At 52.7% G+C, this 14,481-nt stretch overlaps 1 pseudogene; it reads right to left on the bottom strand.

Annotated features, from left to right (window-relative positions):
- LOC141156567 (UDP-glucuronic acid decarboxylase 1-like) overlaps positions 1–14,481 on the bottom strand; it is a 108,865-nt pseudogene that overhangs the window by 86,896 nt on the left and 7,488 nt on the right.

Here is a 14,481-nt window from a genome sequence, read left to right as displayed (position 1 = left end):
AGGACACGGTCCAGAGGACGAGGACGCGGGCCAGAGGACGAGGTATGAAGGACGCGGTTCAAAATAGACGAGGTATGGAGGACGCGGGCCAGGGGACCAGGTCTGGAGGACCCGGGCTAAAAGAACGAGGTATGGAGGACGCGGGCCAGACGACGAGGACTCGGGCCAAAAGGGACGAGGTGTGGAGGACACAGGCCAAAAGGACCAGGTATGGAGGACGCAGGCCAAAAAGAACCAGGTATGGAGGATGCGGGCCAAAAAGGACCATTTATGGAGGACGCGGGCCAAAAAAGACCAGGTATGGAGGACGCGGGCCAAAAAGGACCAGGTATGTAGGACGCGGGCCAAAAAGGACCAGGTATGGAGGACGCGGGCCAAAAAGGACCAGGTATGGAGGACGCGGGCCAAAAAGGACTAGGTATGGAGGACGCGGGCCAAAAAGGACCATGTATGGAGGACGCCAGCCAAAAAGGACCAGGTATGGAGGACGCGGGTCAGAGGACGAGGAAGCGGGTCAGAGTACGAGGACGAGGGCCAGAGGACAAGGTATGGAGGACGCGGGCCAAAAGAAAGAGGTATGGAGGACGTGGGCCAGGGGACCAGGTCTGGAGGACCCGGGCTAAAAGAACGAGGTTATGAGGACGCGGGCCAGAGGACGAGGTATGGAGGACACGGGCCAGACGACGAGGACGCGGCCAAAAGGGACGAGGTGTGGAGGACACGGGCCAAAAGGATGAGGTGTGGAGGACGCGGGCCAAAAGGACCAGGTGTGGAGGACGCGGGCCAGAGGACCAGGTATGGAGGACGCAGGCCAAAAGGACCAGATATGGAGGACGCGGGCCAAAAGGACCAGGTTTGGAGGACGCGGGCCAAAAGGACCAGGTATGGAGGACACGGGCCAGAAAACCAGGTATGGAGGACGCGGGCCAAAGAACGAGGACGCGGGCCCAAAAGGACAAGGTATGAAGGACGCGGACCAGAAAAGGACGCGGGCCAAAAAGGACCAGGTATGGAGGACGCGGGCCAAAAAGGACCAGGTATGGAGGACGCGGGTCAGAGGACGAGGACGCGGGTCAGAGTACGAGAACGATGGCCAGAGGACAAGGTATGGAGGACGCGGGCCAAAAGGAAGAGGTATGGAGGACGTGGGCCAGGGGACCAGGTCTGGAGGACCCGGGATAAAAGAACGAGGTTATGAGGACGCGGGCCAGAGGACGAGGTACGGAGGACGCGGGCCAGACGACGAGGACGCGGGCCAAAAGGGACGAGGTGTGGAGGACACGGGCCAAAAGGATGAGGTGTGGAGGACGCGGGCCAAAAGGACCAGGTATGGAGGACGCGGGCCAGAGGACCAGGTATGGAGGACGCGGGCCAAAAGGACCAGGTATGGAGGACGCGGGCCAAAAGGACCAGGTATGGAGGACGCGGGCCTAAAAGGACCAGGTATGGAGGACGCGGGCCAGAAAACCAGGTATGGAGGACGCGTGCCAAAGAACGAGGACGCGGGCCCAAAAGGACAAGGTATGAAGGACGCGGGCCAGAAAAGAATGCGGGCCAAAAAGGACCAGGTATGGAGGACGCGGGCCAAAAGGACCAGGTATGGAGGACGCGGGCCAAAAGGACCAGGTATGGAGGACGCGGGCCTAAAAGGACCAGGTATGGAGGACGCGGGCCAGAAAACCAGGTATGGAGGACGCGTGCCAAAGAACGAGGACGCGGGCCCAAAAGGACAAGGTATGAAGGACGCGGGCCAGAAAAGAATGCGGGCCAAAAAGGACCAGGTATGGAGGACGCGGGCCAAAAAAGGCCAGGTATGGAGGACGCGGGCCAGAGGACGAGGACGCGGGCCAAAAAGGACCAGGTATGGAGGACGCGGGCAAAAAGGACGAGGTATGGAGGACGCGGGACAGGGGACCAGGTATGAAGGACGAGGGCTGAAAGAACGAGGTAAGGAGGACGCGGCCAGAGGACGAGGTTGCGGGACAGAGAACGAGGTATGGAAGATGCGGGCCAAAAGGACGCGGGCTAGGGGACCAGGTATGGAGGACGCGGGCCAGGGGACCAGGTATGGAGGACGCGGGCCAGGGGACCAGGTATGGAGGACGCAGGCCAAAAGAACAAGGTAAGGAGGACACGGTCCAGAGGACGAGGACGCGGGCCAGAGGACGAGGTATGAAGGACGCGGTTCAAAATAGACGAGGTATGGAGGACGCGGGCCAGGGGACCAGGTCTGGAGGACCCGGGCTAAAAGAACGAGGTAAGAAGGACGCGGGCCAGAGGACGAGGTATGGAGGACGCGGGCCAGACGACGAGGACTCGGGCCAAAAGGGACGAGGTGTGGAGGACACAGGCCAAAAGGACCAGGTATGGAGGACGCGGGCCAAAAAGAACCAGGTATGGAGGATGCGGGCCAAAAAGGACCAGTTATGGAGGACGCGGGTCAAAAAAGACCAGGTATTGAGGACGCGGGCCAAAAAGGACCATGTATGGAGGACGCGGGCCAAAAAGGACCAGGTATGTAGGACGCGGGCCAAAAAGGACCAGGTATGTAGGACGCGGGCCAAAAAGGACCAGGTATGGGGGACGCGGGCCAAAAAGGACCAGGTATGAAGGACGCGGGCCAGAAAAGGACGCGGGCCAAAAAGGACCAGGTATGGAGGACGCGGGCCAAAAAGGACCAGGTATGGAGGACGCGGGTCAGAGGACGAGGACGCGGGTCAGAGTACGAGGACGAGGGCCAGAGGACAAGGTATGAAGGACGCGGGCCAAAAGGAAGAGGTATGGAGGACGTGGGCCAGGGGACCAGGTCTGGAGGACCCGGGCTAAAAGAACGAGGTTATGAGGACGCGGGTCAGAGGACGAGGTATGGAGGACGCGGGCCACACGACGAGGACGCGGGCCAAAAGGGACGAGGTGTGGAGGACATGGGCCAAAAAGATGAGGTGTGGAGGACGCGGGCCAAAAGGACCAGGTATGGAGGATGCGGGCCAGAGGACCAGGTATGGAGAACGCGGGCCAAAAGGACCAGGTATGGAGGACGCGGGCCAAAAGGACCAGGTATGGAGGACGCGGGCCAAAAGGACCAGGTATGGAGGACGCGGGCCTAAAAGGACCAGGTATGGAGGACGCGGGCCAGAAAACCAGGTATGGAGGACGCGGGCCAAGGAACGAGGACGCGGGCCCAAAAGGACAAGGTATGAAGGACGCGGGCCAGGAAAGGACGCGGGCCAAAAAGGACCAGGTATGGAGGACGCGGGCCAAAAAGGACCAGGTATGGAGGACGCGGGCCAGTGGACGAGGACGCGGGCCAAAAAGGACCAGGTATGGAGGACGCGGGCAAAAAGGACGAGGTATGGAGGACGCGGGCCAGAGGACGAGGTATGGAGGATGCGGGCCAAAAGGACGCGGGCTAGGGGACCAGGTATGGAGGACGCGGGCCAGGGGACCAGGTATGGAGGATGCAGGCCAAAAGAACGAGGTAAGGAGGACACGGTCCAGAGGACGAGGACGCGGGCCAGAGGATGAGGTATGAAGGACGCGGTTCAAAAGAGACGAGGTATGGAGGACGCGGGTCAAAAGGACAAGGTGTGGAGGACGCGGGCCAAAAGGACAAGGTGTGGAGGACGCGGGCCAAAGGACCAGGTAGGGAGGATGCGGGGACCAAAAGGACCAGGTATGGAGGACGCGGGCCAAAGGGATCAGGTATGGGGGACACGGGCCAAAAGGACCAGGTATGGAGGACACGGGCCAAAGAACCAGGTATGGAGGACGCGAGCCAAAGTACAAGGATGCGGGCCAGAGGACGAGGACGCGGTCCAAAAAGGATGAGGTATGAAGGACGCGAGCCAGAAAAGAACGCGGGCCAAAAAGGACCAGGTATGGAGGACGTGGTCCAAAGAGGACCAGGTATGGAGGACGCGGGCCAGAGGACGAGGAATGGAGGACGCGGGCCAAAAGGACGAGGTATGAAGGACGCGGGACATGGGACCTGGTTTGGAGGACGTGGGCCAAAAGAACGAGGTAAGGAGGATGCTGGCCAGAGGATGAGGATGCGGGCCAGAGAACGAGGTATGGAGGACGCGGGCCAAAAGGACGCTGTCCTGGGGACCAGGTATGGAGGACGCGTGCCAGGAGACCAGGTATAGAGGACGGGGGCCAAAAGAATGAGGTAAGGAGGACGCTGGCCAGAGGACGAGGACGTGGGCCAGAGGATGAGGCATGGAGGACGCGGGCCAAAAGGACGAGGACGCGGGCCAGAGTACGAGGTATGGAGGACGCAGGCCAGAGGACGAGGACCAAAAGCGACGAGGTGTGGAGGACGCGGGCCAAAAGGACGAGGTGTGGAGGACGCGTGCCAAAAGGACCAGGTATGGAGGACGCGGGCCAGAGGACCAGGTATGGCGGACGCGGGCCAAAAGGACCTGGTATGGAGGACGCGAGCCAAAAGGACCAGGTATGGAGGACGCGGGCCAAAAGGACCAGGTATGGAGGATGCGGGCCAGAGGACCAGGTATGGAGGACGCGGGCCAGAGGACGAGGACGCGGGCCAAAAAGGACAAGGTATGAAGGGCGCGGGCCTGTAAAGGGCGCTGGCCAGAAAAGGACGCGGGCCCGGAGGACGAGGACCAAAATGGACAAGGTATGGAGGACGCGGGCCAGAGGACCAGGTATGGAGGACGCGGGCCAGAGGACGAGGACGCGGGCCAAAAAGGACAAGGTATGAAGGACGCGGGCCTGTAAAGGGCGCTAGCCAGAAAAGGACGCGGGCCCGGAGGACGAGGACCAAAAGGGACGAGGTATGGAGGACGCGGGCCAGAAGACGAGGTATGGAGGACGCGGGCAAAAGCGGACGAGGACGCGGGCCAAAAAGGACGAGGACGCGGGCCAGAAAAGGACGCGGGCCAGAAAAGGACGCGGGCCAAAAAGGACCAGGTATGGAGGACGCGGGCCAGAGGACGAGGACACGGGCCAAAGGACGAGGTATGGAGGACGCGGGTAAAAGGACGAGGTATGGAGGATGCGGGACAGGGGACCAGGTATGGAGGACGCGGGCCAAAAGAACGAGGTAAGGAGGACGCGGGGCAGAGGACGAGGTTGCGGGCCAGAGAACGAGGTATGGAGGATGCGGGCCAAAAGGACGCCGGCTAGGGGATCAGGTATGGAGGACGCGGGCCAGGGAACCAGGTATGGAGGACGCGGGCCAAAAGAACGAGGTAAGGAGGACACGGGCCAGAGGACGAGGACGCGGGCCAGAGGACGAGGTATGAAGGACGCGGTCCAAAAGGGACGAGGTATGGAGGACGCGGGCCAAAAGGACAAGGTGAGGAGGACGCGGGCCAAAAGGACCAGGTATGGAGGATGCGGGCCAAAGGACCAGGTATGGAGGACGCGGGCCAAAAGGACCAGGTACGGGGGACATGGGCCAAAAGGACCAGGTATGGAGGACACGGGCCAAAGGACCAGGTATGGAGGACGCGGGCCAAAGTACGAGGACGCGGACCAAAAAGGACGAGGTATGAAGTACGCGGGCCAGAAAAGAACGCGGGCCAAAAAGGACCAGGTATGGAGGACGCGGGCCAGAGGACGAGGAATGGAGGACGCGGGCCAAAAGGACGAGGTATGAAGGACCTGGGACAGGGGACCTGGTATTGAGGACGCGGGCCAAAAGAACGAGGTAAGGAGGACGCCAGCCAGAGGACGAGGACGTGGGCCAGAGGACGAGGTATGGAGGACGCGGGCCAAAAGGGATGAGGTATGGAGGACGCGGTCCAAAAGGACGAGGTATGGAGGACGCGGGCCAGAGGACAAGGACGCGGGCCAAAAGGACAAGGTATGGAGGACGCAGGCGAAAAAGGACGAGGACGCGGGCCAAAAAGGATGAGGAAGCGGGCCATAAAGGAAAAGAACATAGGCCAATAAGGACGAGGACGCGGGCCAAAAAGGACGAGGGCACGGGCCAAAGAGGACGAGGGCGCGGGCCAAAAAGGACGAAGACGCGGGCCAAAAAGGATGAGGACGCGGGCCAAAAAGGATGAGGACGCGGGCCAAAAAGGACGAGGACGCGGGCCAAAAAGGACGAGGACGCGGGCCAAAAAGGACGAGGACGCGGGCCAAAAAGGACGAGGACGCGGGCCAAAAAGGACGAGGACGCAAGCCAAAAAGGACGAGGACGCGGGCCATAGAGGACCCGGGCCAGAGAGGACGAGGACGGAGGCCAGAGAGGACGCGGGCCAGAGAGTACGTGGGCCAAAGAGGACGCGGGCCAGAGAGGACGAGGACGCGGTCCAAAAAGGACGAGGACGCGGGCCAAAAAGGAAGAGGATGCGGGCCAAAAAGGACGAGGACGCGGGCGAGGGCCAGAGAGGACGAGGACGCAGGCCAGAGAGGACGCGGGCCAGAGAGGACGAGGACGCGGGCCAAAAAGGACGAGGACGCGGGCCAAAAAGGACGAGGGCACGGGCCAAAGAGGACGAGGGCGCGGGCCAAAAAGGACGAAGAAGCGGGCCAAAAAGGATGAGGACGCGGGCCAAAAAGGACGAGGACGCGGGCCAAAAAGGACGAGGATGCGGGCCAAAAAGGACGAGGACGCGGGCCAAAAAGGACGAGGACGCAAGCCAAAAAGGACGAGGACGCGGGCCAGAGAGGACGCAGGCCAGAGAGGACGAGGACGGAGGCCAGAGAGGACGCGGGCCAGAGAGGACGTGGGCCAAAGAGGACGCGGGCCAGAGAGGACGAGGACGCGGTCCAAAAAGGACGAGGACGCGGGCCAAAAAGGAAGAGGATGCGGGCCAAAAAGGACGAGGACGCGGGCGAGGGCCAGAGAGGACGAGGACGCAGGCCAGAGAGGACGCGGGCCAGAGAGGACGCGCGCCAGAGAGGACGCGGGCCAAATAGGACGCGGGCCAGAGAGGATGAGGACGCGGGCCAAAAAGGACGAGGACGCGGGCCAAAAAGGACGAGGATGCGGGCCAGAGAGGACGAGGACGCAGGCCAGAGAGGACACGGGCCAGAGAGGATGCGGGCCAGAGAGGATGCGGGCCAGAGAGGATGCGGGCCAGAGAGGACGCGGGCCAGAGAGGACGCGGGCCAGAGAGGACGAGGACGCGGGCCAAAAAGGACGAGGACGCGGGCCAAAAGGACAAGGTGTGGAGGACGCAGGCGAAAGAGGACGAGGACGCGGGCCAAAAAGGACGAGGAAGCGGGCCAAAAAGGACGAGGACGCGGGCCAAAAAGGACGAGGACGCAGGCCAAAAAGGACGAGGACGCGGGCCAAAAAGGACGAGGATGCAAGCTAAAAAGGACAAGGACGCGGGCCAGAGAGGACGCGGGCCAGAGAGGACGAGGAAGCAGGCCAGAGAGGATGCGGGCCAGAGAGGACGAGGACGCGGAGGCCAGAGAGGAAGCGCGCCAGAGAGGACGTGGGCCAAAGAGAACGCGGGCCAGAGAGGACGAGGACGCGGGCCAAAAAGGACGAGGACGCGGGCCAAAAAGGACGAGGACGCGGGCCAAAAAGGACGAGGACGCGGGCCAGAGAGGACGCGGGCCAGAGAGGACGCGCGCCAGAGAGGACGCGCGCCAGAGAGGACGCGCGCCAGAGAGGACGAGGACGCGGGCCAAAAAGGACGAGGATGCGGGCCAAAAAGGACGAGGATGCGGGCCAAAAAGGACAAGGACGCGGGCCAGAGAGGACGAGGACGCAGGCCAGAGAGGATGCGGGCCAGAGAGGATGCGGGCCAGAGAGGACGCGGGCCAGAGAGGACGCAGGCAAGAGAGGACGCAGGCAAGAGAGGACAAGGACGCGGGTCAAAAAGGACGAGGACGCGGGCCAGAGAGGACGCGGGCCATAGAGGACGCGGGCCAGAGAGGACGAGGACGCGGGCCAGAGAGGATGAGGGCCAGAGAGGACGAGAACGTGGGCCAGAGAGGACAAGGCCGCGGGCCAGAAAAGGACGAGGCTGCGGGCCAGAAAAGGAGGAGGCCCGGAGGCCGCGGGCCAGAAAAGGATGAGGCCTGGAGGACACAAGGACTCCCTCAAGGGCGGACTAGGAGGGCAACAACGATGTCGAGGAGGACTAGGATGGATGAGGAGGAGGTTAAGGATTGACGAGGACGACTCATAATAGGTGTACAATCATGATGCAAATATCATTAGAAAACCGCTATGTCATACTTCTGGACCCAAAACAATGAGTAGAGAAATCGTAATGCCTAAAAGTTTCAGATTCCTTCCATAAAACATGGCATGAAAACCTTGGCCAATTTTATTTGCTAGTGATGCAACTTCACTTAGCTTATTAAAAAGTTCTTTCAGAAAGTTGATTCATTTTTCATTCATTCTATCATGTACGGTATAGAGACCAATTTCCTTTTAATCCAACTAAAAGATTTGGTGCAGAAAACAGCATGCGCGGAGGTGAGGAACAGGCAGGATGTTTATACCATCCTTCAATTAGAAGAAACCTATTAGAGGGTATTTAGACCAGAACGGTTTGCCATTTCGTACTTACAGTTAAAGGCTCTCCTTGTAGTGCTTGTAGTACAAAGTTACTGACAACTCTTCCATCATTCATGTGCATACGTGGCCCAAATGTATTAAATGTCCGAGCCACTCTGACCTCCACACCTTCCTGCCAACAAGAAAAGCAGTTTAGAGACCACATTTTCTTCCAGTAAAAATTAGACTTTTGTTTGTAAAAACATTCTACACAAATAAGCATGTATTTTTCTACCATAGCTTGTATCGCTTTACAAGGTTGTTTTCATTACGAGTTTTGGAAGGTACCACTAACCAGCCTACTGGCTTCTTACTTGCCAGGGGGCGTTCCTGAATGAACGACGAAACTGACCAGCAACATGGCCGCACAGTTGGCCCAAACTGTCCACTGTTGACAGCAGAGCTAGCTTTGCCTCTGCAGCATTGTGTAAGTGCAGGAACAATGAGCCTGGCTGGATCCAGCCATCTGGCTAGCTTCAGAACTGCGCTTGCAAGCTCTATAGCATAAAGCATACAAGAGCTGCACTACTTGCCCAGGAACCTAGCCACCTCTGATAGAATACTGCCCTTTGTTAGTTTGCAGAGGTAGCCGGTAACCTATGGAATTAAGAAGTCCTCTGTTCTTATGAATGTTGACAAGCTGCTTGCTTCTATGTGCAGTTTAAAATTGTACCCATTTATAAAAAGAAAACCCATGTAAATGTTTCCAATAAGTTGTGATTAGCTTTCCTTGAGAGGGCACAGCATGTATTATATGACATAATGTTATCAATGCAGCATTTCCTATAGCAAGGACACACATTCACAAAACCATTTGTCGAAGACCTCAGGTCTATAGAGAATTGCTCTGGCATGGTTAATTGATTCTGTAATTTCTGACTCGTATCAACACATTCTATTTTACATAATGAAACACCCTTTGAAATTTTTGGTTGGAAATAAAACATAATTAGCAATAATATAACAACTTCAAGCCCACTGCTGTGAAGATCAAGCCATTATTATATCAAGATGAGGCTGGCAGCAGAAGAGTGGACTGGCCACCCCAGAACTCATTGTCATTTAAAGTTATGGCAGAAACCCAACTTCAAAGACTGAACTTTGTGGTTTTCACAAAAAGATAGCAGAATTAAGTCACAGCCTCGTAGGAAAAAAAGCAGATGAGTAGTAGATGCTAAGAAGTCACAGCACCACTAGAAGGCTATCTGAGTGGTTCCCTACGTTGACCCAGTCTATATAGAACACCTATAACATAGTAACTGAAACATTTCCCACTTTTTTAGGCAATTACCGAGTGAAGCAACCTTGAGCAATCAGCTTTAAAACTTAGGGGAGGGAGGGGGTAATTGCAGTGTGTATGTTCATTTCAACTGTAGCACCCAAATGAAGGATTGCAGCTTTTATTGCCCTCTGTCTTGCCAGGTCTTGCATAGGGCCCTAGCGGCTTAGCTGATCGTTATCAAGATGGGACCCTCATTTAATTCTCCAATGGTGTATTTTGGGTTTTCGTTTTTTTTTTACCATTTCTACCATTCTTAATGTACAGAACATTTATATTGCTTGTGTGCCACAGACATTTTAATATTGTAAGACTAAATTGACCCATTTCAGATGGAGCATGCTGTAAAGATAGTAGATTTAATACAAAAAAGCACTCTATTACATGGGTAGTGGAAAAATCAATTACTCCATCACATACAAGATTAGCTACTTATCAAGGGACTTAAAACTGCGCAAATTACACAACGTGCAATAGTTTTGAAACTTGGGCAAATCACACCATCAGCAAAAAAAAACAATCCCTCAGCAAATAAAGTCTCCCTAATGTAATTAGAGCACAGGAAATACATAGGGCTTAAAGATATAGAGGTCAGAATAAGGGCGTCTGCAAGGCCTTATTAAGAGTTTTTGTCAGACCCCATTATTCGGACCATGATGTCCTCCAGTTTTACATATTTGCTTGGGAGACAAACGATTTATTTTTTTTAGACATTACTGTATAACCGACTAATGCTATCCATAATTTCCACGGACCCACAGACTTGTATGAGCGATTTTGATTCATGACATGGGTCAAAAATTTGGGGTGGGGGGGAGGGGTGTTATTGTAGGTTGTAAGACGTCTTCCAGGTTACACTGAATATTAGTAACACGACCAACCTGTTTCATATAAGAATAGCACATGGTCTCTGCTACTCGCTTTCCCTCATCATAACAAGCTCGGGGCCAATAGGATTCACATGTCCCCAGTAGTCTTCATTTTGAGGGTGTACTTCTGGATCTGATGATTAACATAGGAGGAGATTGAGGACAAAGCATAAAGTGAATGTAATAAAAAAATAAGTAGAATACAGACTATGGGCTTTACAAGGAACCATTATATCAAAACAACAAACAATAAAAAGGCCAAAGATTACAAGAGCCGACATGACATCATTTATCACAGTCTGGACTTTTTATCTTTTGCTCTGCAGCTTGACACCTGAGATAATGGTGGTAAAGATAATGAGACGCAGGAACAATGTTGAAAGCGATTTCAAGTGTAAAGGCCCCGTCACACATAACGAGATCGCTAGCGAGATCGTTGATAAGTCACGGTTTTTGTGACACAATAGCGATCTTGGTAGCGATCTCGTTATGTCTGACAGGTAGCAACGATCAGGCCCCTGCTGTGAGATCGCTGATCGTTACAAAGCTTCCTGGACCATCCCTGGGTCGTCGCGCTCCCGCTGGGCAGTGTGCATCGCTGTATTTGACACCTTATCAACGACCTCGTTAGCGATTCAGAACTGAGACACGTAGGCGTGCATAAATTGGACTTTTCCGCGCCCCTGAAGTGGAGGAACCCCAAAACCGTAAGCGTTAAAATAAAAAAAATAAAGTGGTTTAATGCGTAATTTCAGTGGGGATAATGGGTTCCTATGGGAGAAAGTGCAGCCGCAGGTGTGTAAAGAATTGACATGTTGATTCTTTTTACGCCCGCGCTTTCTCCCATAAAAGTGCAGCGTATATTTACGCAGTGTCTGTACGGCAAAGTGAATTTCACATTCACTTTGCTGGCAGACCCAGGGGCACATGGAGCATTTTTAAAAAGCGTGCGCAAAAAAGTGGTCAAAAATGCACGTAATTTTACGAAAAGTAATTTTATGCACGTCTTTGTGACACAATACAGTCCCTATCAAGGTGTGGATCGTTGAAATAGCTGCTGTGTGAAAGCGTCCCAACGACCGCCGACATCGTTAGTTAGATCGCTGGGGCGGCCGAAATCGTTGGGAAGTTCTGCATGTTTGACATCTCCCCAGCGATCACGAAACGACTCTCCAGCGATCCCAAAACCGTGACGTAATAACGATCTCGCTAGCGATCTCGTTATGTGTGACGGGGCCTTTACCCTCTTTAGCAATATTCTAAAATACACAAATGTAATGTCACAATTACCTCCATAGACCTCTGAAGTAGATGCCAGTAGTAGCCGAGCTCCAACACGCTTCGCTAATCCTGAAAAGACATGAATAAACTCCATGAAATTACCGGTATATATAGATAGATTGGCCTCATCCTCTGATTCACTGAAAACAATCTGCGCTAAAGCCGTATTTAGACGGAGAGAATTCTGCTCAAATCGAGCACGAATAGATAAAACAAGTTCAATGGCCTGTGGAAATCAGCCTTTTACAGAACAAGAACATCAATCTAAACTGCGTGAGGAAGAACGATTGTTCATGGGCACACTATATGGGGACAGAACGATCACATTGTTAGCGCACAACCCCCATTTAGATCACAGATATGAACCCTCTAGGATTACTATTTTGTGAATATTTTTTGCGGCATTACTCAATGAACAAGAGTTTTGCAATATATAAAATACATTTATTTAATTTATTTTAATTCTACATTATGTTATATAATATATATTTTACATACACATACTTTTTATCTGTATGTTTTTGCTCTAATCATTGGACTTTGGGTCAGGCTACTCCCTCACATGAGAGACACCTGTTTTTCATGTATCTTTGTCCTATTTTTATTCTTATCAATAAAATATCTATTTTATAAAGGTATTCCTACTGTGACATGGTCCTTTCCACCCTCCTGCATTAGGATATTTGGAAGGCTATTCTTTTATCTCTATTTGTTTCAGTGACGTGGCATTCTTGGTAACCAAACTATTGATGGATTCAAAGTAAACTTGCCAGATTACAGACAACATTCAGTGTTATTCACTGTTTTAGGTAACTCTAATCCCTAAATATTCCCGCAGCAGCCTATACCACTCCCATGTGTCTTACTGTCTATATATATTTTTGCCTGAAATTCACTTACTATAATTTATAATAGTAATTTGTAAGCGTTGATGAACGATATTAAGGTGATTAAAACTATGGATGAGTGAATCCCTGCGTAACAGATAGCTGTCCAGCCAACACCTGAAGTGAATGGAGTGGAGGGCAAGCATGCGAATCGGCAGGTGTTGGCCAGGTTTTATTTCCTGCTCTGTACACAATCGCAACCAACATGTACCAGTGCTACTGTCACAGCCAACAAAGTACTTTGGTTCTGGGTAAAAGCAAAAATCTCAACAAGGCAAAAATATCACGTGATCAGTAAGGTGAAGGGTCTTTTTGGTCAATAGAAGAGTCAAGAAGGATGCTAAACAGATAACCAAAACACAAGAACCCAAGGAGAAGGAATTTGTTAAGACACTTGATGCCGCTCACGCTGAGGCCATGAAACTTAAGGAAGAATGTGACTTCTTGCTTCCTCAAAGAGAAAAAGGTAGTCGTGGAAGCATGGGAACATTAGACAAAAAGCTGGCCAAGGTCGAGGAAAGAAGATTTAGGAGAGAATTATAGGCAGAGAAATGAAGAAAAATGGAAACTGAGCAAGTTCAGCAGTCAACAGCATCGGCTGAACTTTGCTGTAGTAGTAGCAACTGCAGAGACAACGGCGACAACATAAATATGCATGAATCTATTACAGTAAAAGGTAATTGAAAAATACCGCCATCTCAGGACAAAGGTAATCGGTATCACTATTAGTTGAAGTATGATAATCATAATAGAATTCTAAAACACACAAGGTGTTAGTCTCCAGAACCATTACACTCTACAAATCAGCTAAGGTAATCTAGAGGTGTTAAGGATCCAAACTGAGCTATTATAAAGTTGGCAACACATGCAAATATAATCTGGACCTGAAATATGGGAAAAAAAACTCTGTGAATATAGATAATGTATAATCATTTTTATGCCATATACCCTTAAAAGGATATCATGGAAATGTTTATAAGTATATTGAAGGATTTACATCAGTGATGTCAAACTCAAACACAGGGCCAAAATAAAAAAAACTTGGAGAATGTTGCGGGCCAACCAGTACAGTATAATGGGCCCCACAGTCCTCCATACGGTATAATGACATAGGGGTGGTGGTTCTGGTGTAGCGGGACAAATATAAAATCACCCTGCAAGCCAGATTTGGCCCACAGGCCAGAGTTTGACACGTATGATTTACGTAAACACAGAAGAATACAATTTGAGATCAAATAAATAAGAGGACCAAGTCCAAATAAGCCCAGTTGGGGTAGTGACGTGTTGTGTGACAAAAACATGACGGAGGACAAGATCCCGGAAACTTCCTCCAGATAATCTCGAAAGATGATTCAGAGTGAAGAAAAAGAAAGGACTTCAACCACCTTTACTGCAATCTCCTTAAGTCCTCACACGTCACTACCCCAACTGGGCTTATTTGGACTTCGTCCTCTTATTTATTTGATCTCAAATTGTATTCTTCTGTGTGTTTATGTAAATCATACGTGTCAAACTCTGGCCTGTGGGCCAAATCTGGCTTGCAGGGTGACTATACATGGCCCGTGACACCAGAACCACCACCCCTGTGGGGCCATTATACTGTATGGATGATTGTGTGGGGCCCATTATACTGTATACTGGCTGGCCTGCAACTTTCGCCAAGTATTTTTT

The sequence above is a fragment of the Phyllobates terribilis genome, unplaced genomic scaffold, assembly GCF_046119375.1.
Source record: "Phyllobates terribilis strain yellow unplaced genomic scaffold, ASM4611937v1 Scaffold_8__6_contigs__length_399053987, whole genome shotgun sequence".
Lineage (NCBI taxonomy): Eukaryota > Metazoa > Chordata > Amphibia > Anura > Dendrobatidae > Phyllobates > Phyllobates terribilis.
This window is presented reverse-complemented; position numbering and strand designations above follow the sequence as displayed.